This window comes from Theropithecus gelada, chromosome 17 (genome assembly GCF_003255815.1).
Source record: "Theropithecus gelada isolate Dixy chromosome 17, Tgel_1.0, whole genome shotgun sequence".
NCBI classification, from domain to species: domain Eukaryota; kingdom Metazoa; phylum Chordata; class Mammalia; order Primates; family Cercopithecidae; genus Theropithecus; species Theropithecus gelada.
This window is the reverse complement of record NC_037685.1, coordinates 32,971,150-32,999,127: the sequence shown is the minus strand read 5'-3', so window position 1 is coordinate 32,999,127 and position 27,978 is coordinate 32,971,150. Positions and strand designations below refer to the sequence as shown.

The window sequence follows — 27,978 nt, the reverse complement described above, 5'->3', positions numbered from 1 at the left end:
GAATCTATTTTTAAATAATTTTTTTAAAGAACTTAAAATTGAAAATAAAATTCCTATCACTCATGTTTACTAAGTGAATCTACAGCTATATTTGGTGCTTTAAACAACAGATTTTATCTGCCGTGTTTCGATCCTTGAACATTGTGAGCTTTCTACTGTAAGTGATTCTTAATAGGCAGCTGTGAATATATTAGTATCCTCACTGACAGGTCACACAACCAGTCATAATCCCAGCTGGAAATGCATACAAGGTCTCATGTACATTCCCTCCTCTCTCAAAGTGATGGCCCCGAAACAACTCTTTTTTTTTTTTTCCCAGAATGAAGTGAAAATTCTTCCTGTCTTTTCCAGATTTTATTTTAAATGTGGTGTTTATAGTGCTGATGCTTGTGTATGAAACTAGAAAGACTAAGTCATTTAAGTGAGAGAGTGAGGCACTGTTCAGGAAGTGTGTTTCTCAAACTTGGTCAGAATCACCCACAGGGTGTGTGAAACCAGATTGCTGGGTCCCACTCCCAGAGTTTCGGATTCAGTGTGTCCGTGGTGGGACCTGAGAATTTGCATTTCTACCAAGTTCCCAGGTGATACTTACAGAACCACTACATAGTAACATCTTCCAGTCTGTGGTTTTTCTGAAAATATGTCATAAAAGTTTTATTTGTTTTTCCCTGGACATTTTTAAAAAAAATTACTATTCTCTTTGAACCATGTACTATCATAAAATCCATCATAAATCTGAAGTTCTAAATGAATGTGGAAAGGAGGTGAGAGAGAACAAATGCCAAGTGCTTTTGATAATCTCGGGCTAAATCCCTCTTGCCTCTGACTCTTCAAGATTTTCATTTGCAGTACTGAAATTATAATCCCTATGTCAAAGCAAAGCACAAACACATGCATGATCCATGGAAAATGTTTAAGACAGACAAAAACATTAACAGACATATAAAGACATTTGTTTTTATATTACCCAGTATTTCACACCAAAATGACTTAAACTGAGAATAAATGTTGAAAATTTCCTAGCAGAGTAAAAATAAAACTGTGGATTCATATCACAAAGACATGAGTGAGTTTAGTTGCTGTTTACTATGAAAATCATCTTGCAATATGAAATATTTCTATAGCTTAGATATTAATATCTTTTTATTTGATAACTACTAGTATTCAGACTTCTCCATCATCTTCATCACCATCATAAAAGTAGTTACTAGGGATTACAAAAGTTTTGGGTTCTGTGCTCATAATTATTATAAGATGTTAACATTTATATTAACATAAAATATTAGTATTTGTGTTTCTCTTTGTGCAGCAGCCTTCAGCACAATGCAGTGCACAAGGAAAAACAATGCAAAAGTTAATTCATAATCTTAGCATGGAATTCACCAAAAAAATGTCAAAAGTGATATTCTGAAATATACTTCAAGGCAAGGGGCTTTAAAATTTATTTAAATCTTTTTTTTTTTTAAGGTTTTCTTAAGCTCTTTCGTTCAGAGAGCATGAATAGTTTACTATCTCGCAGTCTTTCTCAGCAGGATTTCTCTTCTGAAGCAGAGAGTAGAGAACCGGATTTCAGTGACTATTTTCTCAATTCTCCCCAAAATGTACTTAACTAGTACCATTCTAGAATTCATTCATAACATTAAATGAATGACTTAGTTCCACAGTTGAAAAAGGTTGAAGGACTCAATCCCATACTCCCCACAATGGGGAAAGACATGACCTACAACAGATATCTCAAGATGTTCAGAACGTGACCTGGAAAATGTATATCATAGACTAGAATGCCTTGCATTTTAATAGGTCCTCATTTCAAATCAAATTTCCCTGGCATTATTCTTGCAACAATCTTGCCAAATCAGTAGTACTACTCCTCCTTTTATAGATGAGAGGCATGGGGGTCAGAAAGTTCAGAAACTGAATCGTTGTGGTTGCATGGCTAGCAAGAAGCAACTCAAGCCCTGACTCCATGCTGGGGTGGTTTTTCTCCTGTGGGGCATATGTCCTTTCATTTCCCAGTAGTTCCACCCGTCCTGAGAAGCTTGCCTCTACTGAGCCATACACCCATGGATTTTACTAATTTTAGTTTAGTTTTGGTTATCAGGTCCTTAGGATGCACATTCCCACATCAGCATAGCTTCAGTACTCCCTTCCCTTGAAAACAAGTGTGAAAGCCACATTTTTCCCTACAAAGCCTCATTATGTGATCTGATTCTCCCTGAGCATGTGGGAAGCAATTAAAATCCTATAGACCTGGGCTGGGTGCGGTGGCTCATGCCTATAATCCCAGTTCTTTGGGAGGCTGAGGTGGGTGGATCACTTGAGGCAAAGAGTTCAAGACCGGCCTGGCCAAAATGGTGAAAACCCATCTCTACTAAAAATACAAAAATGAGCTGGATGTGGTGGCACACGCCTATATTCCCAGAGGCTGAGGCAGGAGAATGGCTTGAGCCTGGGAGGCGGAGGCTGTGGTGACCTGAGATCGCGCCACTGCACTCCAGCCTGGGCAACAGAGCAAAACTCAACCTCAAAAAAGATAAAAACCCTATAGACCTGACCATTCAGCTGCAGAGAAAGCAGGAAAACCATTTAAGAGCTCTACTGCCTTAGAGTTAGAAGTTAGAGAAAACTAAGGATGGAGGCACAAACACATGCTGAGAGGTGAGACCATCACCTGCATGAAGGCACGGTGGGGCTTTCTGTCCTCTGCTCCTCACTGTTGAAAGAGGAAGGAGGTTCAATAGCATTTCCATTTCCTGTTAATTTTTCAAAAATGGCTAAGAAGGAAAGGAATTATTTTTAAAAAAGACTATTTGATACATCACATTGGTACTACTTTAAACTTAATAGGTCATTCTTTAGAAAAAAAATCTTTAAAAACTCACAATTTTGCTTCATTCCCTTAAATCCTTAGGGAATAAGACTATAGATGGAAAATTAATTTCTAAGTACTCCTGGGAAGAGACAGCGATGCTAACAGATTCATTTGAGACAGTCAGAGCACAATTTCACCCTGTGTTGTTTTCAATATCACAATCTAAACAAGTTTACAATCACTTCGAACACTTTTCAAATGTAATACCCCAGGAACAGCCTTCCAAACACTCTGGAAGCTAAAGCTGTCAACACACTGTCAGTGTGTCAGCCGTGGCTTTTATATTATTTTCTAACAAAACAAACAGGAAAGTAAGATAGCTCAAGATGTTTTAACATTTTAATTAATGTGCCATTGAAAAAAAAATAAAAAAGAAAAGAGAAACAACCAGGCCTGTGCCTAGTCGGGACTACTCTTTGTCAAGCTCACATATAATACTATTTTGTCGTATTTTTAGATATAAGGATTGGTGTTAAACCCTGTTTCCTATTGAATTTCTTTGGAAATAAATATACAATAACTGTTTGCCTTTCACTTTAAACATTAATAGCTAAAATGCCCTACATACTATTTCAATTACTATGCTTTAGTAGGACAAAATTACATCTTTAAGTATTCCTGATTTGAACAAAAGTTTTAAAAAGTAAGGAAAAAAAATGGTTATTTCTTGCACTGCAGTGTTTTACAAGACAGGGAGTATTTCTACAACCCTAGTCTTGCAAACCTCCTGGCATAGAGTAGCAACCCTCTGGTATTTTTGAGTGAATGAATGGATGAATTAACGTACCTGGAACATACATCAGAAGTACCAATGATACTATAGAGCACACACAATAGGTATCGCTACACATTCATCGATTAATGAATCACTATGTACAGAACCAACATTTTACATTTCTTTCAGAATAGAAATGCAGGGAGTGCGGGTGGGTGGGGTAGGGGGGTCAGTTGAGGCTCCTCCGTAGTTCCCCCTTTCAAAAACTAAGCATTTCTATAAAGTCTTCTGAGAGAGCATGATTCAGTTAAAGTATTTTATTCTTTTCTCCAATTTGCTGTTCCTTGTGCCTGGAATTAATTTTCGGCTCTTTGCTGTCTATGTAAAAACCTTTCCTCTCTTAAAGACGAGCTCTAATGCTTTCCTCTGAGCAGACATTCTCATTCTCCACTTCTCCATCCTCTGTACCTAAGATGCTGCACTTATAATTCATGTGAATATTAATTATAACATGTGAATATGCTGTCTCTTCCACTCAGTTGGCCACTCCCTGAATTTTAGGACTGTGTCTTACTTGTCTTAGTATTTTCTTTTTTCCCAGAATAGTATCTTGAGAACACATTAGGCATATGGTAAATTTTATTTAATAAAATTGAATTAGAGGGAGATAACTGGAGGTATGGCATCATATATTGAAGTAAAGGAGTGTGTATGTGAGTTTTATTCCTAACTCAAAAGAGAGAGTTGGTTCTAAATACAAGAGCTTTTTCTCATGTTACCAATAACAAATCTGATATCCTCAAATCTAAGAGTTTCCTTCTAGGCTTCCTGTTCATTGGAATTCGAAATTGGACTAGTTATGTATTTTCTATTTAAATATGCATGTAACCCTAAAATAAATATACAGGAATCTGTAGTGTCCACATTTTCAAAAATTAACCAAGAATTTTATGCCCTATAATAATGAAATGTAGATTTCCCACTGGGAAACAACTCCTCAATTCAAGATTATGAATTGTATGGTACTCTCCTATTATCTTATTTGAAAGGCCTTAGGAGAACCCCAAGCTTTGACTTCTAACTGGGCATAATTTGTGTACTATTAAATGTCATCTTTAAACGTTTGTTCAAATGCTCAGTGATATACTGAATATAGTAATGCCACCTTCATTAACTGACATTCTGTTATTGTTAGTAATGACATTTGAAGATGGCATCATACATGTTGTCACATTTCTAATGACCGATTTTATAAAGCAGATTTATATATCCAAGTACTTTTGATGTGTAATTCTTAAAATTCCTTAAAACACATATTCAAAGAGCTTTATCTGTTTTTATTTGATGCTGTGGACAAACAAATAAGAATATAAAGAGAAAGGAGTATATGTTCCTCTATATGCCTAAAATCACAACCCAAACTCTCACTTGTTCTTGATTTTACTTCTCTCCAGCCTGGCCCTTAACTAACAGAGGTGTGATGCCCTTGCTTCTACTGAGGTCAATCAAACTCATCGTCCTCTGTGCCATCCACTTCATTTGAAGCCCATGGCTTCTATGTAGCCTTCTCTGAACACCTCTAATCATTTTGCCTACATCAACATTTAACTGAATACTATATATATAGAGAGAGAGAGCGAGAGTGTTATATTACTATATATAGTATATATACACTATATATAGTATATTTCACACAGTATATATACACTATATAGTAATATATACAGTATACTATATATACTATATTCTCTCTATATATACACTATATATACTATATATAGTAATATAATTCTCTCTCACTGTTTTATACATATATATGTGTGTGTATATATATGTATAAAAATTTCATACATATATATGTATAAAACAGTGATGGTGTAGGATCAGGTATATACACAGGAAAATCGTCACGGATTACTAACAACCCCAGACATTGTAGGGCACTAATAACTTCTGCTCTGACTCATTTTCTAACCTATATTCTTAGAGCCAACTGCCTACTTGATATCCTCAGCAATTAGTCATTTCAAATAAAAGAGACAAAGCAGAGCTCTTATTTTCTCTTTCAGACATCAGTATCATCCCCTGTATATGGTAACGTTATCATCCCAGTGTAAAGCAAAAACCTTGATGCTATTTTTGATTTTTTTTCTTTTCCTTCTCTCACATCCAATCCACTAGAAATGCTATGGGTGCAACCACCAAAATAAAACCTGAATGTCAATATTTCTCTCTATCTTGCCTGCTACCCTCCTGGTTCAAACAACCATCATCTTTCTCTGGGTCACTAATAACATACTACCAATTTTCCCTTCTTTACTTCATCCCCCTATAATTCATTCTCCATGCAGTTGTCTTGTCATTTTTCTAAAACATTGATCCAATGCATATTTTTTATGCTTGATTCTCTGCAATGGTTTCCACTGCTCTTGCCTTAATATAGCCTGTCTAACACAGAATACAAAACCCTTCTGGATCTCTGGCCCTGCCTACCTGCTTACCATGCCCTCAGCCTCTCTGTCCTAGTCATTGACATGCAATCAAGTAAGTACAATGTGGCGTTGTAACTGCAAACAGAAATCAATGCACTTGGGAGGTATTTCACTTAGTCTGAGTGGGAGGTTTACAGAAAAAGCAATCTGAAGGATAAAAGGGATTTTGTCAAGCAGACAAGGGCTGTGTGTGTGTGTGTGTGTGTGTGTGTGTGTGTGTAAAGAGTGAACAATGAACAGAATAGGGCATTTCAGAAAACCTTGTCTTTCCAAATGCCACTTGTGATATGCGTGGTTCTAATGTGTCCCCTTCAGAATTCAGGTATTGCCAATGCGAAATTTTAAGAGGCGGGACATTTAAGAGGTGCTTAGGCCATGAGGGTTCCTTTCTTGTGAATAAGATAAAGGCCCTTATAAAAGAGCTTCACACAGCACTGGATTCTCCTGCCCTTGAGCCTTCTGCTGTGTAAGGACATAGCATTCTTATCCTCCGGAAGACGCAGCATCAACGTACCACATTGGAAGCAGAGAGCAGCCTTCACCAGACAATCATACCTGCTGGCTCCTGGATCTTGGACTTCCCACCCTCTAGAACTATGATAAAATATTTTTGGTATTTGTAAATTACCTAGTTTATGGTGTTCTGTTATGGCAGCACAAACAAACTCAGATAGGTGTGATATAATGCACTCCATTACTTACTAGAATGAGTAACCTATCAGTCTATAACCTACATCTTAAAGAATTTCTCAGTGTTTTCCTAATCTCTGCCAACTCTACATATCCATTTCATTTCTGCAATGAATGTCTCAAAATTAGGCACTGTTCATAACTGGAGTTGTGACAAGTGACTGTCCTGGTTTTAAAATTAAGAGTATGGGAAATAATTCAACATGCTAAAAGATAGTGAGGTGATAGAGGTTGTTTAATCGGTACAAATATACATTTAGAAGAAATAAGATCTGGTGTTTGATAGATCAGTAGGGTGATAATAGTTAACATTAATGTAACATACATTTAAAAATAGCTGGAAGAGGCCGGGCGCGGTGGCTCAAGCCTGTAATCCCAGCACTTTGGGAGGCCGAGGCGGGTGGATCACAAGGTCAGGAGATCGAGACTATCCTGGCTAACATGGTGAAACCCCGTCTCTACTAAAAATACAAAAAAAACCTAGCCGGGCGCAGTAGCGGGCGCCTGTAGTCCCAGCTACTCAGGAGGCTGAGGCGGGAGAATGGCGTGAACCCGGGGGGCGGAGCTTGCAGTGAGCCGAGCTCGCGCCACTGCACTCCAGCCTGGGAGGCACAGTGAGACTCCGTCTCAAAAAAAAAAAAAAAAAAAAAAAAAAAAAAAAAATAGCTGGAAGAGAATAAATCAACTGTTCCTAGCAAAAAGAAAAATATTTAAGGTGATGGATATCCCAATGACCCTAATTTTATTAATGAAGATGTCAAATTATCCCATGTACCTGAACATATATATACATCTAATATGTATCAATAAAAATAAACATAAAAATAATTCAGTGTGTTAGATAACAAGCATATTCACATTACTGGCATGTTAGAAAAAGAATCTCATAGAACAGGGGTTAACAAACTATGGCCTGAAGGCCAAATCTGGCCCATTGCCTGTTTTTATAAATCAGGTTTTATTGGAACAGAAGTTCACACATTCCTGTGCACATTGTCTATGGCTGCCTTCATGCTTTAATGGCAGAATTGAATAGTCAAAACAGAGACCCTACCACAAAGCAAAAAAGATTTACTCTCTGCTCTGTACAGAGAAATTTGCCAACCCCTGTCATACAGAAAGTAGTATTTGTTTTTTTTAGGGAGAATTTAAAGCATATGACATTATTCATTGTTTAGGTAAACTGCACAGCTTTTTAAAAATGTGGTAATAGAGTAGTTCATGTTTATTACTATTCCTGAGATAGTTGAACTGTTAAAGAAAACAGTTTGTGGCTACATAAAGGCCTTGTAAATGAGATATCATTGCTGTGTGATCAGTTGATATTTTCAGACTTGAAAGTACCTTTCAGCACATCCTTAAAATGTACAAAAATAGGAAGTGATTTGCTGAAATAATACTGTTATAGCTGGCTCCAGCCCAAATTGCTCAAGGCCATGTAAAAATCTGAGGAGATGCAGACATAATAGGCTCACCGGGTTGAAAGTAATATCACATTTTTCTAAATGCAAAGACTAGTTTTGTGCCATTTACTAAGCTGAATTCTGGTTTCACTGACAGTCTTTATTAACCTGTTCTTTTTTTGCATATATATAATTTTTTGTTCAAATATACTCTAGGTGCTTAGCCACAGGATGCAAAAGATTGTAAACTGTTTTTCAACTGTGTGTATTGAAATAATTGTATTAACTTTTCTGTTGGACTGAAATAAAAGTTTTCAGTCATCAAACAACTTATAGCATTTTAATGTTCACAAAAATGCTTTTTTTTTTTTCCCCAACTTGAAATTTTACAGCTGACTGTCTGGCCATGTATAGTAGCTGTGTATGTCCTAACCGCTTAGGTTAGTTCATTAGCACAAAGTGGAAAAGAATATTGTAATCATGACCACTCAGAGAAGATGCTTATATGAACAATAAATTATTTTATCCTTAATGTAGCATTTTAATAAAATTATAGTCATAATAGTAAGAAATGACTAGAGTTTTTGTACAAGAAACAAATAAAACAAAGCTACAGAGAGTAGTGAAACTCCTCTAACTTTGCGTCCTGGGAATATCCTGATGCAAACTGTCTGGAAGTTCCAGTGGACAGTGTTTTTGCTTCATTACACTTTCTCCTCCTGTCTCCATGGCTGGGAAGGTTGTTGCTGTTTTGTCTTTAGCTCTTTTCTAGTTTTCCTCTCTATCTTCTTTTATCTAACCTTATGGTTTTGAAAATAACATCTGAGTGTTTGGTGTCCACACTGACCAAGGCGGCCTTAAGTCACCTGAGAACTCTAGACATTCCTACAATTATTTTACCATTTTAATGTATGTTAACAGACAAGTTTTACCCTTATTACCATTCCTTTTCAAAATTTATTGATGAGTCCCTACTCTTTCTTTTTTGAGACAAGGTCTGTCACCCACCCAGGAGTGTAGCAGCACAATCATGACTTACTGTAGCCTCGACCTCGTGGGCTCAAGCGATCCTTTCACCTCAGCCTCCCAAGTAGCTGGGATCACAGGCACATCCCATTCTGCCTGGCTGATTTTTTAAATTTTTTGTAGAGATGGGGTCTTGCTATGTTGCCCAGGCTGTTCTTAAACTCCTGGGCTCAGGTGATCCTCCCATCTCAGCCTTCCAAAGTGCTGGGGTTACAAGCATGAACCATGGTGCCTGGCTTATGTCTTCTAAAATATTTAAATTAACAAATGTCTAGTGAATAAAGTTTAAAAACAGAAAACAATGGCCATAGCAAATTGCACAGAATAACTGTTTGATAGTTCCCCAGTACCTTGCTTTTCTTTCCTTCTTCAGCTCTCTACTAAATTGGTGCTTCTCAAATTGTGATCTATGTACCATCTGTGTCAGAAACAATTGAGCCATTTACTTAAAATACCAATCATAAGCCCCACCCTAGGCTTTCAGAAACATTACCACGGCGATGGGTCTTTTCAAAAATTTCCCAGATGATAATTACACATAACCAATTTTGAGAGCCAATGTGATCCATTTTCAAAACTTACAGAAGTTTTTGAAAGACTATATTCTTCTTTTCTACCTCGTTTATCATATTCTCTATAGTATACTTCTTTCCTTCTGCTTTAATATAGGTCCTTATCTTTAATGTCTGGATAATCACAAGCCTTTGAAATAATACCCTTGTTTCTAGTCTTCTGATGCTGCCAGATTTATCACCTAGAATCATAATTTTAACAGTCTAATCACTGGCTTTCCAGTGAAATGTGCCCTTTTTCTTCTTGAAACTAATGCCACCTTGTTAGTTAAGGGACTTAGTTAATGCCTCTAAAATCTTTTCCTTGGGGAATGAGATTACTTCCTTTTCTTAAATATACGTTCCCTTTTATTCCTGTGAAACTCTGTTGAAGTTTTTCCAGGTGTGTTGCTACTTCCATTTAAATTCAATTTATCTATTATACAAAGTTCAGATTAAATTCATACCCTCCAAGAAGCACTGCCTCTTCTGAAAACCCACAGCATTCAGACACAATCTGTGTCTCAACTGTGGTTATCTGCACATGTGTTGAGGCACTGTATCACAATCAGCCATTCATTTTGGTGGAAAAAATAATCATTGATTGGAATATAACTTAAATTTACAAGGAAGTTCAAACATGGATTTTAAGCAACTTTGAGAATTTCTTTTCAAGGATACATAAAATTACAGACACTTTTTTTTTTTTTCTGGGTTTTGGTAACAGTTACATTTATTATTCACACAAATTGTTATTTTATTATAATATATTTTCCCACACAGGTTCCCTAAGCAGAAAATATTTTGGCCATGTTGATACAAGTATTAGTGTCTGTGTTTTGTGCTGTTTTAAAAATAATTATTCCAGTAATCCACACCACTATTTTGCATTGATTAAGTGGAATTCATTTTTGAAATCTGCATCAACTTCAAAAAAGCTGAAATTGTTATATTTCTGAATCTTTAATGCTAACAACCAAACTCTAGGCAACCCAAAATTCACCCAGAAAATACATGTCAATATTTTGGCAGAGAGTCAATTGTTCTTTGATTTCACTGTGTCTTAACTGATTATTTCCCTTAAATTTTCACAACTAGTTCTTTAAAAATCTGTGATTTATGCATAGTCTGCCTATATGTCTGTTCTATCAGACATAGAACATGTATTTTACTTTATTTTATTTATTTGTTTTCTTTATTTTTTATTATACTTTAAGTTCTAGGGTACATGTGCACAACATGCAGGTTTGTTACATATGTATACTTGTACCATGCTGGTGTGCTGCACCCATTAACTCGTCATTTACATTAGGTATATCTCCTAATGCTATCCCTTACCCCTCCCCCTACCCACAACAGGCCCTGGTGTGTGATGTTCCCCTTCCTGTGTCCAAGTGTTCTCACTGTTCAATTCCTACCTATGAGTGAGAACATGCGGTATTTGGTTTTGTGTTCTTGTGATAGTTTGCTGAGAATGATGGTTTCCAGCTGCATCCATGTCCCTACAAAGGACACGAACTCGTCCTTTTTTATGGCTGCATAGTAGTCTATGGTCTATATGTGCCACATTTTCTTAATCCAGTCTGTCATTGATGGACATTTGGGTTGGTTCCAAGTCTTTGCTATTGTGAATAGTGCCTCAATGAACATACGTGTGCATGTGTCTTTATAGCAGCATGACTTATAATCCTTTGGGTATATCCCCAGTAATGGGATGGCTGGGTCAAATGGTATTTCTAGTTCTAGATCCTTGAGGAATCACCACACTGTCTTCCACAATGGTTGATCTAGTTTACACTCCCACCGACAGTGTAAAAGTGTTCCTATTTCTCCACATCCTCTCCAGCACCTGTTCTTTCCTGACTTTTTAATGATCGCCATTCTAACTTGTGTATATCCAGAACCTACAAAGAACTCAAACAAATTTACAAGAAAAAGACAACCCCATCAAAAAGTGGGCAAAGGATATGAACAGACACTTCTCAAAAGAAGATATTTATGCAGCCAAGAGACACATGAAAAAATGCTCATCATTACTAGCCATCAGAGAAATGCAAATCAAAACAGACTACTTCTTTTAAGACACCCAACAGTTGGAAGTAGACAAGAGGTTTCAGCAATGGGATTCTAAAATAGGTAAGAATAAACTCCAATAAACCTTGGCCTTAGAAATTTACTTCTGCATCTGAGACATAAGCTGAAGGCTAGGTGCTTTAGTGGGAAGTCAGTGTGAGCAGAGCCACATGTGTAAAACCCATGTTTTTGAGGAAGGGGTTTGAAAATGCTTACTCAGCTGGAGTACGTTACAAAAACAGAAATTTCCCTACATCTCTATTTGCTCTGGGGCCCTAGTAGTGTAGAATTGTTTGGATGGAAGGAAGAAAACAATTTCCAATGAATCTGTGCAGGTTGTTCTGGTCCAGTAACTACAGGGAAATATTCATGTCTCCTTGCTCTGTGAGCTGGACTCCAGGACGATACTACTTCTAATAGTTCTCAAACCCCAGACAACCTGTCTGTCTTGGTCATGAATAAAGCTTACTATTATATCTGTCAATCAAATTCAATCCATATCCCCACCCTGCCTCTGATTATCTCTTCTTGATTTCATTAAATGTTCACTGTATAGGTACTCCCTTATGTACACAGCAGTACCTTAGGCACAGGGACACTGCAGTGAAGAATAGATATGCTCCTTCTTCTGTGGGACTGTGTAGTAAAATGAAGGACCCTGAACCATTTATAACATTTTATAACTACATATTACATGAGGTTATAGTCTTTACTTTTTATTTTTTGGTATTAACTAAATTCTATAGGAACAAAGAGGTGAAGGCAATTAATTCTACGTGGGCAATTGAAAAAATTTTAAAGAACAAATGACTTTCACGTAAACAGCAAGATTATTCTAGGAGAGGGAACAGAGTCAGTAAAGCACAGAAGCATAAATATGTTTGATAGGTTGGGAGAGAAGTATCTAGACTGCAGTGTAGGCTGCATAATAGGATATGATAGGAGGAGAAGATGGGGATTCCAGTATAGTTTGGAAAATTTCATGTGACTCTCCAGAGAATAACAGTGATGGGTGGTGGCTCCATGGAAATTTATTATATTACTCTGTATACTTTCTCTCTTATTTAGATAGATAGATAGATAGATAGATAGATAGATAGATAGATAGATACATACATACATACATACATAGATACATAGATAGATAGATCTCAAAACCACAATGAGATACAATAATCTCACCCCAGTCAGAATGCCAATTATTAACAAGTCAAGAAACAACAGATACTGGTGAGGTTGCAGAGAAACAGCAACACTTTTACACTGTTGGTGGGAAGATAAATTTAGTTCAACCAGTGTGGAAGACAGTGTGGTGATTCCTCAAGGATCTAGAACTAGAAAAACCATTTGACCCAGTAATCTCATTACTGGGTATATACCCAAAGGAATATAAATCATTCGGTTATAAAGATAGATGCACACATATCTTCACTGCAGCACTATGCACAATAGCAAAGACATGGAATCAGCACAAATGCCGATCAATGATAGACTGGCTAAAAAAAAAAAAATGTATGTATATACCATGGAATACTATATAGCCATAAAAAGGAATAAAATCATGTCCTTTGCAGGGACATGGATGGAGCCTGAAGCCATTAACCTCAGCAAACTAACACAGGAACAGAAAACTAAATACTGCATGTTCTAACTTACAAGAGGAAGCTTAACAATGAGAACACATGGACACATGGGGGGAAAAACAAACACTGGGGCATGGGGCATGTCGGGGAAGGGCAGCATAGCTAATGCATGCAGGCCTTAATACCTAGGTGATCGGTTGATAGGTGCAGCAAACTACCATGGCATACCTTTACCTACGTAACAAACCTGCACATTCTGTACATGTACCCAGAACTTAAAGAAAATAATAAATACATATTACCCAGAATCCTAGTGCCATAATAATTCAACTGCAAATATATACACACACACACACACATATGTGTATATATACACACACATATGTGTATATATATATATATATAAAATCTGATTTTTAAAATGGACAAAGGACCTGAACTAATATTTCTTAAAAGAAGACATACAAATGGTCAACAGGTACATGTAAAAGTGCTCAATATCACTAATCATCAGGTAAATGCAAATCAAATCCATGAGATTTCACTTCATACTTGTTAGAATGACTGTTATCAAAACAAAATAAAACAAATGTTGGTATAAATGTGGAGAAAAAGGAACTCTTACACATGTTTGGTGGCAATGTAAATTAATACAGCCATTATGGAAAGGAGAATGGAGGTTTTTCAAAAAATCAAAAATTGAACTACTATATGACGCAGCAATCCGACTTCTGGAAAAGGAAAATGAAATTAGCAAGTACAAGAGATGTATACACAACCCACGTTCACTGCGGCACTATTCGGAACAGGCAAGCCATGGAATCAACGTAAATGTCCAATAATGATGAATGGATAAGGAAAATGGGATATATATACAAAATGAAATGCTATTCCGCTTTGAAAAAGAAGAAAATGCTGTCATTTATGGGTCAACATGGATGAACCTAGAAGACATTATGTTAAATAAAATAAGCCAACCACAGAATGATAAAAATCACGTGATCTCACACATGTGTGGAATCTAAAAATGTTGAATCCACAAGCAGAGAGTACAGTGGTGGTTATCAGAGGCTAGAGGGTGTGGGGATTGGGAATATGTTGATCAAAGGGTAGAAAATTTCAGTTAGAGTAAGTTCAAGAGATCTGTTGTATCTCATGGTGACTGTAATTAAGAACAATATATTGTATACTTGAAAATTGCTAAAAAAATAGACTTTAAATGTTCTTACCAACAAAAATAAATATATAAGGTAATACATATGCTAATAAAATTTAGTCACCTTCAGTGTATACATACATCAAACATCATATTGTATAACATAAACATACAATTTTTGTCAATTAAAATTATACATATATATATACAATTTTTCAACAGATGCTGACCCTAATAGATATTTCACTTGTATACACAGTTAGAAAAGGGCATATAAAATATTTTCTTGATGTATTAGCCCTGACTTTTGTGTTCTACATCTAATATCATGGCTCAGACAGTCTCAGACATTTTCAGAGGATCACATTATCCTAATTTGTGGGACTCTCCCATAAAATCATTTCTAATTTTACTAATGGCCTTTGAAAAGCTCCTCTTCTTTATATTTCATATAGTAACAATTTCAAATGCTTCTAACAGATAATTTTTTAGGACCCCAACTCTAGGGACAGAAATATTGGGAAAAGGATCCCGGATGTGTACAAAATCCGTATCTTGGTTCTGCCTGTAACCATCCCTTAACTTGGGCATGTTGCTTGTTTCTGAACCTTGGCTTTTCATTCACAAAATAGAAATAATTCCTGGAGTCTTCAAAGGATCAAAACGATGCTTTTGAAAAAGACTTTTGTTAGTAAAGAGTAGACAAAGTATAACTATGTATTTCTTTTAGTCTGTAAGACCCTCAGAAATAGGAGCTTAAACATTTTACGCTGTGCCTATAACAGTACTTTACACAACATAGGTCATCAAAAAAATAGATTTTCAGTCAATAAGGACAAGGTCAAACAGAAATTAAAAATGAAATCAGTCATTTTATAGTAATAAGTTTTTACTATAACAGGAAGCATAAATATGAAGAAACATAAAGGCAATGACCAAAATAGATGTTTAAAGTTAAAAATAAAATGCAGATTATTGTTGAATCATTCTATGATTTGATTTAAACATTAACATTGTCAAATCTTTAATAGAAGTGATTTTAGATAAGGGTAGAAGTTACATCTTAAAATTTTATTGTATTTTTTTTTGTGATTGTGAACCATTAAGTCATTAAGGTTAATTTAATGAAATTTCATATAGTTAGAGTGCCAGCTGTTTAATAATGAAGAATGCTGTGTACCAGTTTAGAGAAGGCTTTAGGGGTTGTTTTATATGCTGTTTTTAACAAACTGACTAAGCCAGGGGTCATTTGAAGATGTAAAGATTGGAAAACATAAACCCACAATGATGGCTGAGCTAATTGTTTACAATAGCAAATAGCATCTAATACGGTGGGATGTAATTGACTATATGTGTAGCCTACGGCGATACTCTCTTAAGGAAAACAATGTTTTTTGTTTCTTTGCTTTTTAATTTCTTTTGGTTTTCAATTAATGAATCTAATACACATATTTAATTCTAGGTTGACTGGTGTGTTTTCTTCACACTTTGCGGGAAAAAATGCTTTTTTTAAATTTTCGGGTCTTGAATCCATATTTGTTTTCATCCTCATTACTTCTCAATGACTTTCATGAACAATTACAAATTATTGGGCGGCCGGGCGCTGTGGCTCACGGCTGTAATCCCAGCACTTTGGGAGGCTGAGGAGGGCGATTCTCGAGGTCAGTAGATAGAGACCATCCTGGCTAACACAATGAAATCCCGTCTCTACTAAAAATACAAAAAATTAGCCCGGCGAGGTGGCGGGGGCCTGTAGTCCCAGCTACTTGGGAGGCTGAAGCAGGAGAATGGCGTGAACCTGGGAGGCGGAGCTTGCAGTGAGCCGGGATCGCGCCACTGCACTCCATCCTGGGTGACAGAGCGAGAATCTTTGTCTCAAAAAATAAATAAATAAACAAACAAATAAATATTTAAATAAATAAATAAATAAATACATTATTGGACTACTTTTGCCTTATTCTTGCCTCACTTTCCCTGATCTAGTTATTCATCTCTATGTGTATTGGGTCTAGTTCTCCATTTGTAAGACAAGTCACATTCCTTGGATCCATAAGGAAAAAACAATGTCCTCAACTCTTCACCACGAACTCCACCAGTGGAAGAGTAGCATCTTCCAGTCCCAGGGGATTATATGCACACAACTAAGGGAATATCCAGAATGGTCTTTCTTTATAGAGTGGAAGAGTCTCCCCATTCACCAGCTGACATGGGGTGTCATTTCCCCACATTAAGCTCTAAGGTACATGCGTGGTGCCTCTGGAAAAATTGGGGATGAAGGTGGCCTCTAACAAAGAACAAAAGAACAAAGAACTGGCCCATATGAAAAAGAGACAGTGATTACTGGGGCAGATATAGCATATAGCATATACGATGCTAACATAAGCCATTTAGGGGTTCAGGGGATAATCAAACTCTCTCTTTGAAATTGAATCACAGAACTTGGATCCCATTATTTTGTGATGGAAAATAGTGAAATGGAGGGGCACGCCACCCAGTAGCTAGTTGCAGGATTACTATAACTTCACTGTATATTCTAATGGTCCATAGATACTTTGAGGCTTTTATCATTTTTCCAAGTTATCTGTCATCTCAATATGGAATTATAAACAAGTATTCCATAATTTTTAACAAAGACACCAGAATAAGCTGAAGGAAGAAACTTGATTTAGATGGTCATCAAGTATGTTAGGCGGCTATTTTGGATGTAAATTATGTTGTTTATACAAAAAATAGTAATTAACATTGATTAAAGCCCAGTGAATTCAGTTCAATGTACTCAGCTCCTCCACTGGTGGCCACAATACTAAGTTCTGAGAGGCTTGTAAAGATATTAGTCTCAGTCCTTCCTCTCGAGGAACACACACAAATATGCATAAAAAGTGATATTAATAATAAACTGGAAAGAAAAGCAGTGTGTGATAGAAAATTACATTTGGCAGATTAATATAAAATGTTTTTAAAATGCAAAAGGATAGTTGTAAACATACAGCAAAATCTAGATTGGCAAGTATTTAAGCAAAACTAAACAAACAAATAAATAATCCAGAAGTGTTTATCTCAATGATCTTTTAGAAGAAAAATGATTTGTTCCACTTGGATTGGCTGCAGCTCTCTGAGTTATTGGATGGATGCAAAACATGGCTGTAATCTCATTGGCCATCAAGGCAAATGTATCCAGCCAACCCAGAAACTTAAGGCACACATTCCCACACATTTTCCCATGGGAAAGACTTGGCTGTATGGCCTCAACTACTGCCAAAGAAGCCATTTGCTTGGAATGGGATTTATCTGGGTAGGGTTGAGAGGTGAGATAGAGTGGAGAGTTAGCTAAAGGGATTAAAGACGGTGAAATAAATAATTTGTCCTTGTATAGAAGATTGGCAGAACAACAGGTACAAGAATGGTGAAAGTGGGCACCTAAAATATTACCGGTTTTGCCAAAGGCCGTATCTAAACAAGTGCATTGATGTCACCTCAACCTCAAAAGTGATCTTTGAACTGCTTAAAGGCAGAGTTAATGTCTCCTTTCTCACCTCTTTCCAATACTTAGCACAATGCTACGACTTAATAGATACTCAGTAACTATTTGCAGAACAAGTTAGTGAGTAGATTTGCATGGATTTGAACACCAGTTAGTCTACAAAGTAAGGCAGACCACCTAAGAAATCTCTCTTATAATTCACTCTCTTCATTTTGGTACCAACAGTAACAGAAAGTTGCTGCTTCTTTTTTTGGGCCTTAACAGAGACATTAGGAAGAGAAAAAAAATCTGTCAAAGGAGAACAACATTCTTTTGAAGAAAAATACTGACATTCACAAAAAAAGAACAAAGCTCTTGGTGCCCCTCTATCTTGAACATCCCTCTAACAGCAAAAGAAAGCACAGAGGTTAACAGATTTAGCAGGGAAAGCAGGCTGTAGTCCCACTGACAGCTAGGAAATGAAATGACATCAAGTATTCAATGATTGCCCTCAATTAGCCTATGCAAAGCAAGAATTAATTACCAGCATTGAAAAAGCTCACCTTTGACTCCTCTTTCAAGATCTCACTTACACTGAGTGTTCTTCTGGTGTTATAAATGAAGGTCCGGTGGACTTGATAACTTGCTTTTCCCTTAATATATTTTAGTAGAAAGTATTTTTTTTAATATGGCAACAGAAATTTAATGAAAGGGAACTCTTAGCTGGTCTCAGAAATATATATACAAATAGACACAGATGAAGATGTAGACATATAATGTATAGATATACATAGGTACAAATACACAAATGATTGGAATTTACTGATTCAGCCTGCACCAGGCATCAGCAGTAACCCTTGTACACATCAGCTTTGGAATTCTCAGAACAGCAATTAAACGTATTCATGTAAACCTATAAAATAATGTTATTACTATACAGGGAAATAAATCATAACAATAATGTCTACATAGGTACCAATTCTATTTTTTGGCATATTCTCCTAACAAAAGCTGTATATCTTTTCCCCAAGCCAGCAATAAAATAAAACCAAATGAATCTCTAAAGCCATTCACTTAATGAAATAATTTTGTTAAGCAAACAATAAAAACCTCATTGGCAACAAAAAAGTAATCGTGTCAGAGCACACTGGAATGCCTGAGCAAAAGGGTAGATGTGATTTGCTCTGGTTAGGAGAGTTATCTTGGCAAATGGAAAGGCTTAGCTGGGCTTAATGTTGCTAGTAAGCACAAGAGTTAGGAAAAACAGGAATGAAGGAATAGAAGAGATAAGAACACAGAAAAGTGAAGAATATGAGAAAGCAAGAGACGGGGCTTGGGAATTTAAATTAAAACTTGCTTGATCGCCTGTTTCAACCCCTGTGTCAGATCCTTTTACCTATGGCTATGCAATTATGATAGCATGGTCAGCAACCAGGAAGCCACACTCAGTTACATCACTGGATTGAGGTCAGATGATTGAGGAATGGTAAGTATGTCCTTTTTGGAAGTTTGCTGGATTAGAACTCAACCAGATGTGGATTGAAGTTCTATCCTTTATTATTAGAGATATCTCTATGGATAAGGAAATCAGACAGAGGTTGGTCGATGGGCAAGGGTACTTAATCATGACATTAGCACAACTGTTCTGTATAGTTGGTCATTATTTGGTGGAAGGATGGCCCACATCCTACTTACTGCCACAGCCATCTGATGTTTCTGAAAGCCTGAAAACCAGTCGGCAGGGAATGGGATGGATCTGATGGTTTAACAGGGACAAGGTAAGTACTGATGAAATGTTTTATGTCACTTACAAAGTTGATACAGACCCAAGCATAATAACTGATTTAGTAATTACCTACTATATAGGGGTTTCCAAACTTCTTCTAGTGAAGCCAAGGGCAGAAGCATAGGTTTGTGCATAGGTTTGGGCTTTAAAATACAATATATTCTTTCTTTCTTTTTTTCTGAACATACCTTGAAAAGATAGGTAAGAGAAATGTATTGATGGATCTGGATCATATCAGTTCATTATCCCAGGATGATACTGGGTTTCAAAATAAGATGCTATGGACACTCTTCTGGAGATAATTCACTGAGGTGGAAAAAGAGAGTTTGGGTTCAAATCCCAGCTCTGCCACTTGGCAATTTGCCCTCATCTGTTTGGGGGAAGTTATGTAACTACTTTCAGTCTCAGCAGTTTCATCTGTAAGAAGAGGATGTTCTTAGTGTCTATTTCAGAGATGTTGTTAGAGTGTTTAGAACTGCGCCAGCGCATAGTAAGGGCTGAATACATGTAAGCTATCATTACTACTGCTATGTTATAATAACTGCTATATTATAATAACACTATTAACATAGTGAAATTGTACTCCCTAAATTTGCAAAGTACAATGTTGAGAGATTACCTAGACTGTATTATTTTTACATAGTTCTCAGTGAACAGATACTTGGGTGTTTCTCTCCAGGCTAGTGCTTAGTAAACCAAAAAAAAAAAAAAAAAGAAAGAAAAAAAGAGAAAAAAAAAAGGCAAATGAAACTGAATCATGTGTTTTCCAAAGGGGGTTTATTGTTGCTGGCTGCAGCACTACATTTTTAAAAAGCCAATCATTTTCTTATAAAAACAGTCTGCAAATAATGAGTCATGCTGCAGAATTTTGTGACTTTTCAGAGAATTATTTTCTGACAGCATTATATCTCTAAGTAACTTTAAAACTCTGTTGAAATTGGTTTGTTTAGACGACATTCGCCAACTTCTGCTTTGGGTGTTAAAAGTGAACCATTCAATTAAGGCAAAGTAAGACTAGTCCAACTGTTTTTGAACACAGTAATGCTGCAGACTGCCCCAATGTAAACAGAAATTGACAATTTGAAAATGTCATCAACCTTGAGCTTTCAAAGGTGTTAAATATTTAACTGTAGCTAATAGACTGCAAAGTAATGTTTGCTTGACCAAATATACGTGCTTTTAATTTCTTCACGATCACTCTCAGCCTCATCTCTTTTGTAGCTTCACTTAGCTTTCAGAAGCTCAGCAGGCCTGAAGGCGGCAACGACAATTTTCTTCTAGAAAACTCCAGGTTTAGTTTGAGGAGAATGCTTTAGACTCTAGACTTTGAGCCTGGGCTCAAATCTCAGATGTGAACCCTAAAACCTACATGACTCTAACCCTATCATTGAAATTCTTTAGGCCTCAGTTTCCTCATCTGTAAAGTCTTTTACATAGTTTGGAAAATGAATGAGAATGCCAGGAGGCAGTGTGTGCCTGTGGTCCCAGCTACTCGGGAGGCTAAGGCAGAAGGATCACTTGAGCCTAGGAGTTCAAGGTCAGCCCGGGCAACATAACAAGACCCCGCCTCTTGAAGCAATAAAAAGAAAGACAAAATGAGATAATGAGGATTAACTACTTAGCACACAGTGTCTAGCATGCAGTAAGCAGAATAAACATTAGCAATAAGTACAGTACATGCTGCTATCACTGTTTTATTATATATGCAGTATTTTACGATCTCTGGGCATCTGTGTTTGCTCCTTTTTCTCTTGGAATGTTCTGGCTTTGCATGGATGTCCTTTTCTCACCCTTTGTTTATCCACTCAGATGGCATCTCCTCCCAAAGGCCTTGGCTGAGCTCTCTGATAAGAGAAGACTTTCCTGAAGTCCACTCCTCATGCTCTGTCTGCTTCAATACTTGACTGTATCTGAAATTAGATTACTAGCTTTTTAAACCAACTGATGGTCTCCTCCAATCAAGTACAGGCCACTTACAGAAGACCCTTTCCCTGTCTTTTTCATCATCAATTTCCAGATCCCAGAACAGGATATGTCTCATTGGGATCTCTGAAATGCTTACCAATGAACCAACTCCAACTAAGATTATGACACGTATGCCTTCATGTTAACTTATTTAATGTATACATCAAGATATTACTCAGAATATAACATTGTATTATCAAAGAGAGTTCCTGAGAAAGTTAATCCGGCATGCAGCCTTTATAAATGACTTTTACTAATTCTGTCGTTAAGTGTGTCATTAGTGTCTAGGATTCTGGTAAAAATAATATACGAAAGAGAGCTAGAAGAAAAGTGCATAATATTAGCATAACTTATCTCCTGATCAAGTTAAAAATATAAGATACTTTGTGATATGGTCGCTAATATTCTAGTGCTCTTAAAAATAGCTCTAAGGAGAAGTGAGACAGAATGGAGTTGTCCATTAATCCAGGAGTGTAGGCAAAGACACTCTTCTTGAAGACCTGAGCCCCAGTGAATGTTCCAGTTCTACTCTCCTGGCCACCTGCTATATACCAACTGTGTTACTTAGGAACAGTGCCTACAGGAAAAAATGACCCCTGGCTGGCAAATTGGTCTATACATATCTGGAACAGTCTTCATAGTTTTGAGTGTCCCTGAATGTGGTGACTTTTCTAACTGGCATGCTCCGTATCATATACAATGACAGCTATGCCCATGGATCTGTCAGAAGTATTGGTTCCACTGGAGGTATGAGGCATCCAAGCCAAAGCAGTTCTTCTGGCTGCCTGATCTGAACTTATCTTCTTACACCTGACCTGTCTGCTGCATGGCAAAATGATGTCTATTGGGCAGTATGTACTGCTATAAAATCTCTCCCTGAAGAGAAGATTTTAAGTTGCTCTGCTGGCAAGTTGTACTTCCATCCCATACCTTTTTGATGAATCTGATGCCAGTATAGCCAATGGCAATCTCTTGTAAGACTCAATGCTTGTTATTAGAGTCTAAACAGCACAGGCCATAGTGGGTGAGGCAGGGTTGGTAATGGTTTGATGGCTATGAAAATCACATATAATATTTTGAAAAGGAGTTGCCAAATCAAAGGGCATAGACTGAACCTATGAAAGGTAGGTGAAAAAACCATGGGCTCAAGTACTGATTAGCTAAGGAACTTTGCAGAGGGGCAACTTAAAACTACACAGGAACACCTACAGTCACATACCATAAGACTGAGTGAGGCAGGATGAAGAATGGACCATTTTAAATCTACTTGGAAAGATTTTGGGGTATGTGAGCTACATCAAAAAAGTCAGCTGCATACTGAAGCTAAATAGACATTCCCTGTCTTTTTCATCATCCATTTCTAGAGCCCAGAAAAGGATATGTCTCACTGGGGTCTCTGAAATGCTTATTGATGAACCATCTCTAAGATTATGACACACATGCCTTCATGTTAAGTTATTTAATTTATACATCAAGTTGTTACTCAGAATATAACGTTGTATTATTAAAGAGATTTCCTGAGAAAGTGAATCCATCATGCAGGCTTTACACGTGACTTTTACTAATTCTGTCATTAAGTGGCAGAATTACTAACTAGAGTGGCATTTCACTTTTTCTTTAAACGATCTCCATTTCTTATTCTCTCCTTTTTTTTTTTTTTTTTTTGCTAAATTCTTCATAAAAGTGCCTTCCTTGTGAGGATAAGCAGTGTCCTGTCAGAACCTACTATATATTGGAAAAAACTACAGAGAAAATGTCCCACCGGGTACATGGTAGAGAACAAGAGTTTTGAGTAGAAAGAATTTTGGTCTTTCAGATGACAATAACTTTTCCTAGCACTTTATCCATCCTTCAAAGCAGCATCCGTAATAAAAATGGATACAGAAGGGCGTTGAAAACTCCAGATTCTGTCCAGAACAATTCCTTAGAATGATGGTGTGACTGGTCACTTGGCCCTCAGGCTCCAGGAGACAGGACTCTTCATCTGAGGACCAAGCAGAAGGATGTGTCTGGTAGGACTCTGTGCAGGACCAGCGCTCTAAATTCTGTTACTCCTCCTCCACAGCCTGGCTTCTATCAGGACAGCATCACTCCATTTGCTTTGCCTTTGATTTCTTTCCACATAAAAAATTATAGGACTTTCCTAAACAAACTTTTTTTTCTTGTTTCTCTTTCTTGTGTATATATCGCCTTTGAATATTTCTGAAGTACACCTGTTTTTAAAACTCTTCCTCTCAATGATGCCTCTCTGCTCATCATCACAAGATGTCCAAAGTTAGATTGTCCCATTGAAATCCTCCATTTCTATCCTTGAAAACTCCATTTAAGGCATGAAATCCATATTAAATACAAGACAGGAGTGACCAAGCAGGAGACACAGGGCTTTAGCTGTTGCAAGCCCAAGTGAGCACACTTAGGTCTGTTGTTTAATTTAATAGTCAATGACCCTTCCTGACAGAGGGTGATGTGTTTTCTCACGGACATCTGTAAACCTAAGCAATGCTGATATCTTCATAGATGAGAACAAAAAATCCATACAGAAGCAATACATCATCCTACAATTATCGAATGTTAGTTGATGCCATTACTTTTCTTTATCATCAGTGGCATTTTATTAATATTTTTGTTGCTTAATTCTCAAAAGTGCACTGAGCCTATACTACATAAAAAGTAATGCATTCAGGGCTATGGGCCAAAAGTATATTGTCAGATATGATATGGAAATTCTTCTTCCAAACACTGCAAAAATTATAATTTGTGAGTCACTGTGCAGAACTGTGGTTTTGGCAACCTGGATGGACACTCCCACCACAGTGCTAATCTTCAGCAGGCGGAACAAGGTACATTGAACTCTGAACTTTTGTTATTAAAACGAATCCAAGTTTGATTCCCCACAGGCTCAAAATTTATAGGAGTAGAAACATTTCCATGTTCCTTATTTGGTCATTTAAATACTTCAGTGGTTTCTCTTTAGTGATTCACATTCCTTTCCTATCAATTGTGGATCTTCTATGCTTGACTTTTTAAACAATGTATTTATTTTAAAATGGCAAATGAGGAAACAAACAAAAGGGAACTGCACAGAGTGGTGTGAACCAAGACACAGAACTTGTAATCCCAGGACTCCTCAAAGCTCACCAAATCCCATTCGACCATTCACAAAGCTAACCTGCAGAGTGCACTCCCCGACACTTGTGAGACAAATGAGATACTAAGAGAGATTAAGCCAAAAAAGCAGCACTCCCCTGTGTCTTCAATTAGCCACGGAGTGAAAATGAGACAAACAATCATGTATAATTTAGAGGCTTGCTCTCCAGTTCTTCCTGCCCTGGGAAGCCTTTCACCGAGGAAGGAAGCGTGATCTAGTAAAGTGCTCAGGCTTGGGAGTCAGCCTTGTTGGGTTGTGTTTCCAGTTAGTTCACTGATGTACTTTGTGACCTTGTATGCAACTTAGTTCCTATCAAAGAAGCTGAAACAACTTGCTTTTAAAGATGACTTGTTTGCTTATTCTGGGGAGGGGCAGTGCCAGCAGTCCTCTGGTGTATGTGTTATTAATATGTTTGGCATAGAACAGACAGAATGAGCAAAGGGCTTGATCTGTGAGACAGTGTGGATTACTAAGACTGCAGGATAACACAACAAGGAGCGCTGGATGATGTTACAAAGCACATGCTCTGCTACCTAGAGGGTTATGTTATGTTTTATGATTTCATCAGTCAACAAATTGAGAACCATCCTAAGGAAGAAAAAAAAACAAACTACTTAAGTAAGTGCCAAATAAGTCTGTAACCTTATTTGACCAAGAAAGTATGGGGGAGAAAAGGATTTATTTCTAGAGGAAGTGGGTCTTGGTCTAATATTAGCCTTAAGTTGAAGTGCTGAGAACGAGATAAAAAGTTGCAAAGTTGATGTCTGCAAGCAAATTTCAAAAAGCAGTTGCTGGGTCCGGGAATAGACACTACTGAGGAAGAAATCATTAGAGTCCATAGAAGAATCCAGAAAGAAGGTGGGTAGAATCCCTCTCCTATCTTGGGACGTGTGGAGAAGCCTTTCTACCTCCACAAAGCTTCTGAGGCACAGCTCCTTTGAGTCAGAGAGAGAAAGTCCAGTTAGCACACTAGCTAAGAGGGCCTGTCTTGGAAGAAGATGATATAACACATCACAGCTCAAAGAAATGGTGGCATGCCTCAGACCACTGCCGGCTTAGGAAACCAGTGAGAAACTTCCTTTACCAAAGAGTAGTATTTCAGGAAACCAAGAAGAAAATAAATACCTTTGGACCTAAAAAGAAATAATATGTAACATTCAGTGAACACTTAGTATCAGGCATTATGTTAAGTGCTTTACATATTTTATCTCGTTTAATTCTAAAATCAATGTTATGAGATTGTTATTCTCATTACATGTAATAAACCATGCAATAAACAAAAAATATACAAAAATAAGAATAGGTAAGTAACATATCTATGTTATACCCATAAAAGTGGGGGTTGTATGGTATTTTACAATAATTAGGATCGAAAGATGGAATGCAGACAGATGCATGCACTATTTTGGCCCTGATCTTCAACCCTAAATAGGGTCACTAAATGTCTCAACTTACTCAGAAGTGTTCAGGCTTTAGCACACAGCTCAGGAAATCCTTCGCTCCTGGGCAAACCAGAATGGTTGGTGATCCCATTCCCCCAACTACTAAATTTTGAACTACTTGGCAAATAAATACAGAGATTTAAGCCCTACTTGGTCTGGAGTAGAGTTAAAGTATGTTTTGTTGTAACAATTTTCCAGGTGAGGCCGGTGCCTACCAAAATTGGAAAAATACTGACTGCAGCTGAAAGAACAGAGGTAAAGCATGAATCATCCTTCCCAGGCCTGCATTTATTTAGAGGTTGTGTGTGCACGCCAACTTCTGCCTTCCACTTAATTCCCATCTGGTTGAGGTGCCAAGCCACCCATAAAATAACTATAGATTGAAAGAAAGGCAAAGCAAGTGTGCAAGCACAAAGACAAAAGTTAATTAAAAATATGGAAGGGGCAAGAGTGTAGAAATAAGGTGAATGAACGAATATCAGGAGGAGGAGTGCGAGAGGAAATCAGTGCCTGGGTTCGGAAGGTGAAGCTGTGGAGAAAGGTGATCCTCCCAGACTCTGCACACTTCTTCCTGCTGCTTTTGGGGGCTGCCTTTTTTTTTTTTCTTCTCCCTGCTGCTTTTGGGGGCTGCCTTATTTTTATTTTTATTTTTATTTATTTATTTTTTTCACATGCAGCAGCCACTTACAGCTTGTGCTTCTCTGAAATTTGGATCATTTTACCAGCTATTTAATAAGACTAAATAAATGGTGTCAGCATCAGAAAGCATAGCACATTTTGTTTAGAGAAGTGTACATTCCTTCTTGCTATTAAACTGTGATAACTTTTGGCAAGAATATTGCTTTGCTCGGTCTTCTCTGAGAAGAAATTTTCCTTCTGTTCTCACGTGGCCATTGAAGAAACAAAGACTACCATATTTAGTGCAAGATAAAAGGGCACGCATTTGGGAAAATATTGACTTAGAAAACCTTATCCCTGAGAAAAAGATTGTAATGGAATGAGCCGATGAAAAATCCCATGTGATTTATAGAATTTAGAAACTTCTTTTTTTGCTAACGTTCATTTATGACTTAAAATTGACCCAGAACATTAAATCAATACCAATTTTAGCTAGCCACTATGTTTTTGGAAATTAGAGTTTAAATCCCACTTTTGTTAAGCAGGAAAAAATAATCCCATAAAGCTCCCAGGTGGGATCTAGTAAAAGGGCATCCTTTTATGAAAGAAGCTTCCCAGAGAGCAAGCAAATATATGACTCCCAAAGCGGACTGAAGGCTGTTTACCATAAATGTGTACTATTTTCAACATTAGCTTAATTAAGAATGGATATAAAAAAATAAGTCTTAGGAGCCTGCATAAGCCAGCATTTATCTTAAAATGAATTCCTCTATGAATTCCTGTACGAAGATTATCGTAATGGCCATCACTGCATGCGATCATACCTTTCAGTACTTGCCTTGCTCTGCTTTGTCTCCTCACACTTTCACTTATGCCTTGTTCCTAAATTTAAACTGAACTGAAGACAGAAGTGTCTCATTCATTTCTCTGTCCATTTGTTCATTTGTTCATTCAACCCATATTTACCAAGTAGCCGGTATGTATCAGGGTTAGTTCTA

The 27,978-nt window shown here is 37.1% G+C and overlaps 1 protein-coding gene and 1 long non-coding RNA gene across 2 annotated transcripts in view; both read right to left on the bottom strand.

Moving 5' to 3' along the window:
- Nucleotides 1-27,978, bottom strand: part of GPC6 (glypican 6) — a 1,182,247-nt gene that overhangs the window by 604,446 nt on the left and 549,823 nt on the right. The gene's annotated exons all lie outside the window — the stretch shown is intronic.
- LOC112610819 lies at nt 10,948-26,793 on the bottom strand. Its single transcript, XR_003116493.1, has 2 exons — nt 24,802-26,793; nt 10,948-11,067 (listed from the first exon to the last, which is right to left on the bottom strand). It is a non-coding gene; the product is annotated as an uncharacterized LOC112610819 (long non-coding RNA).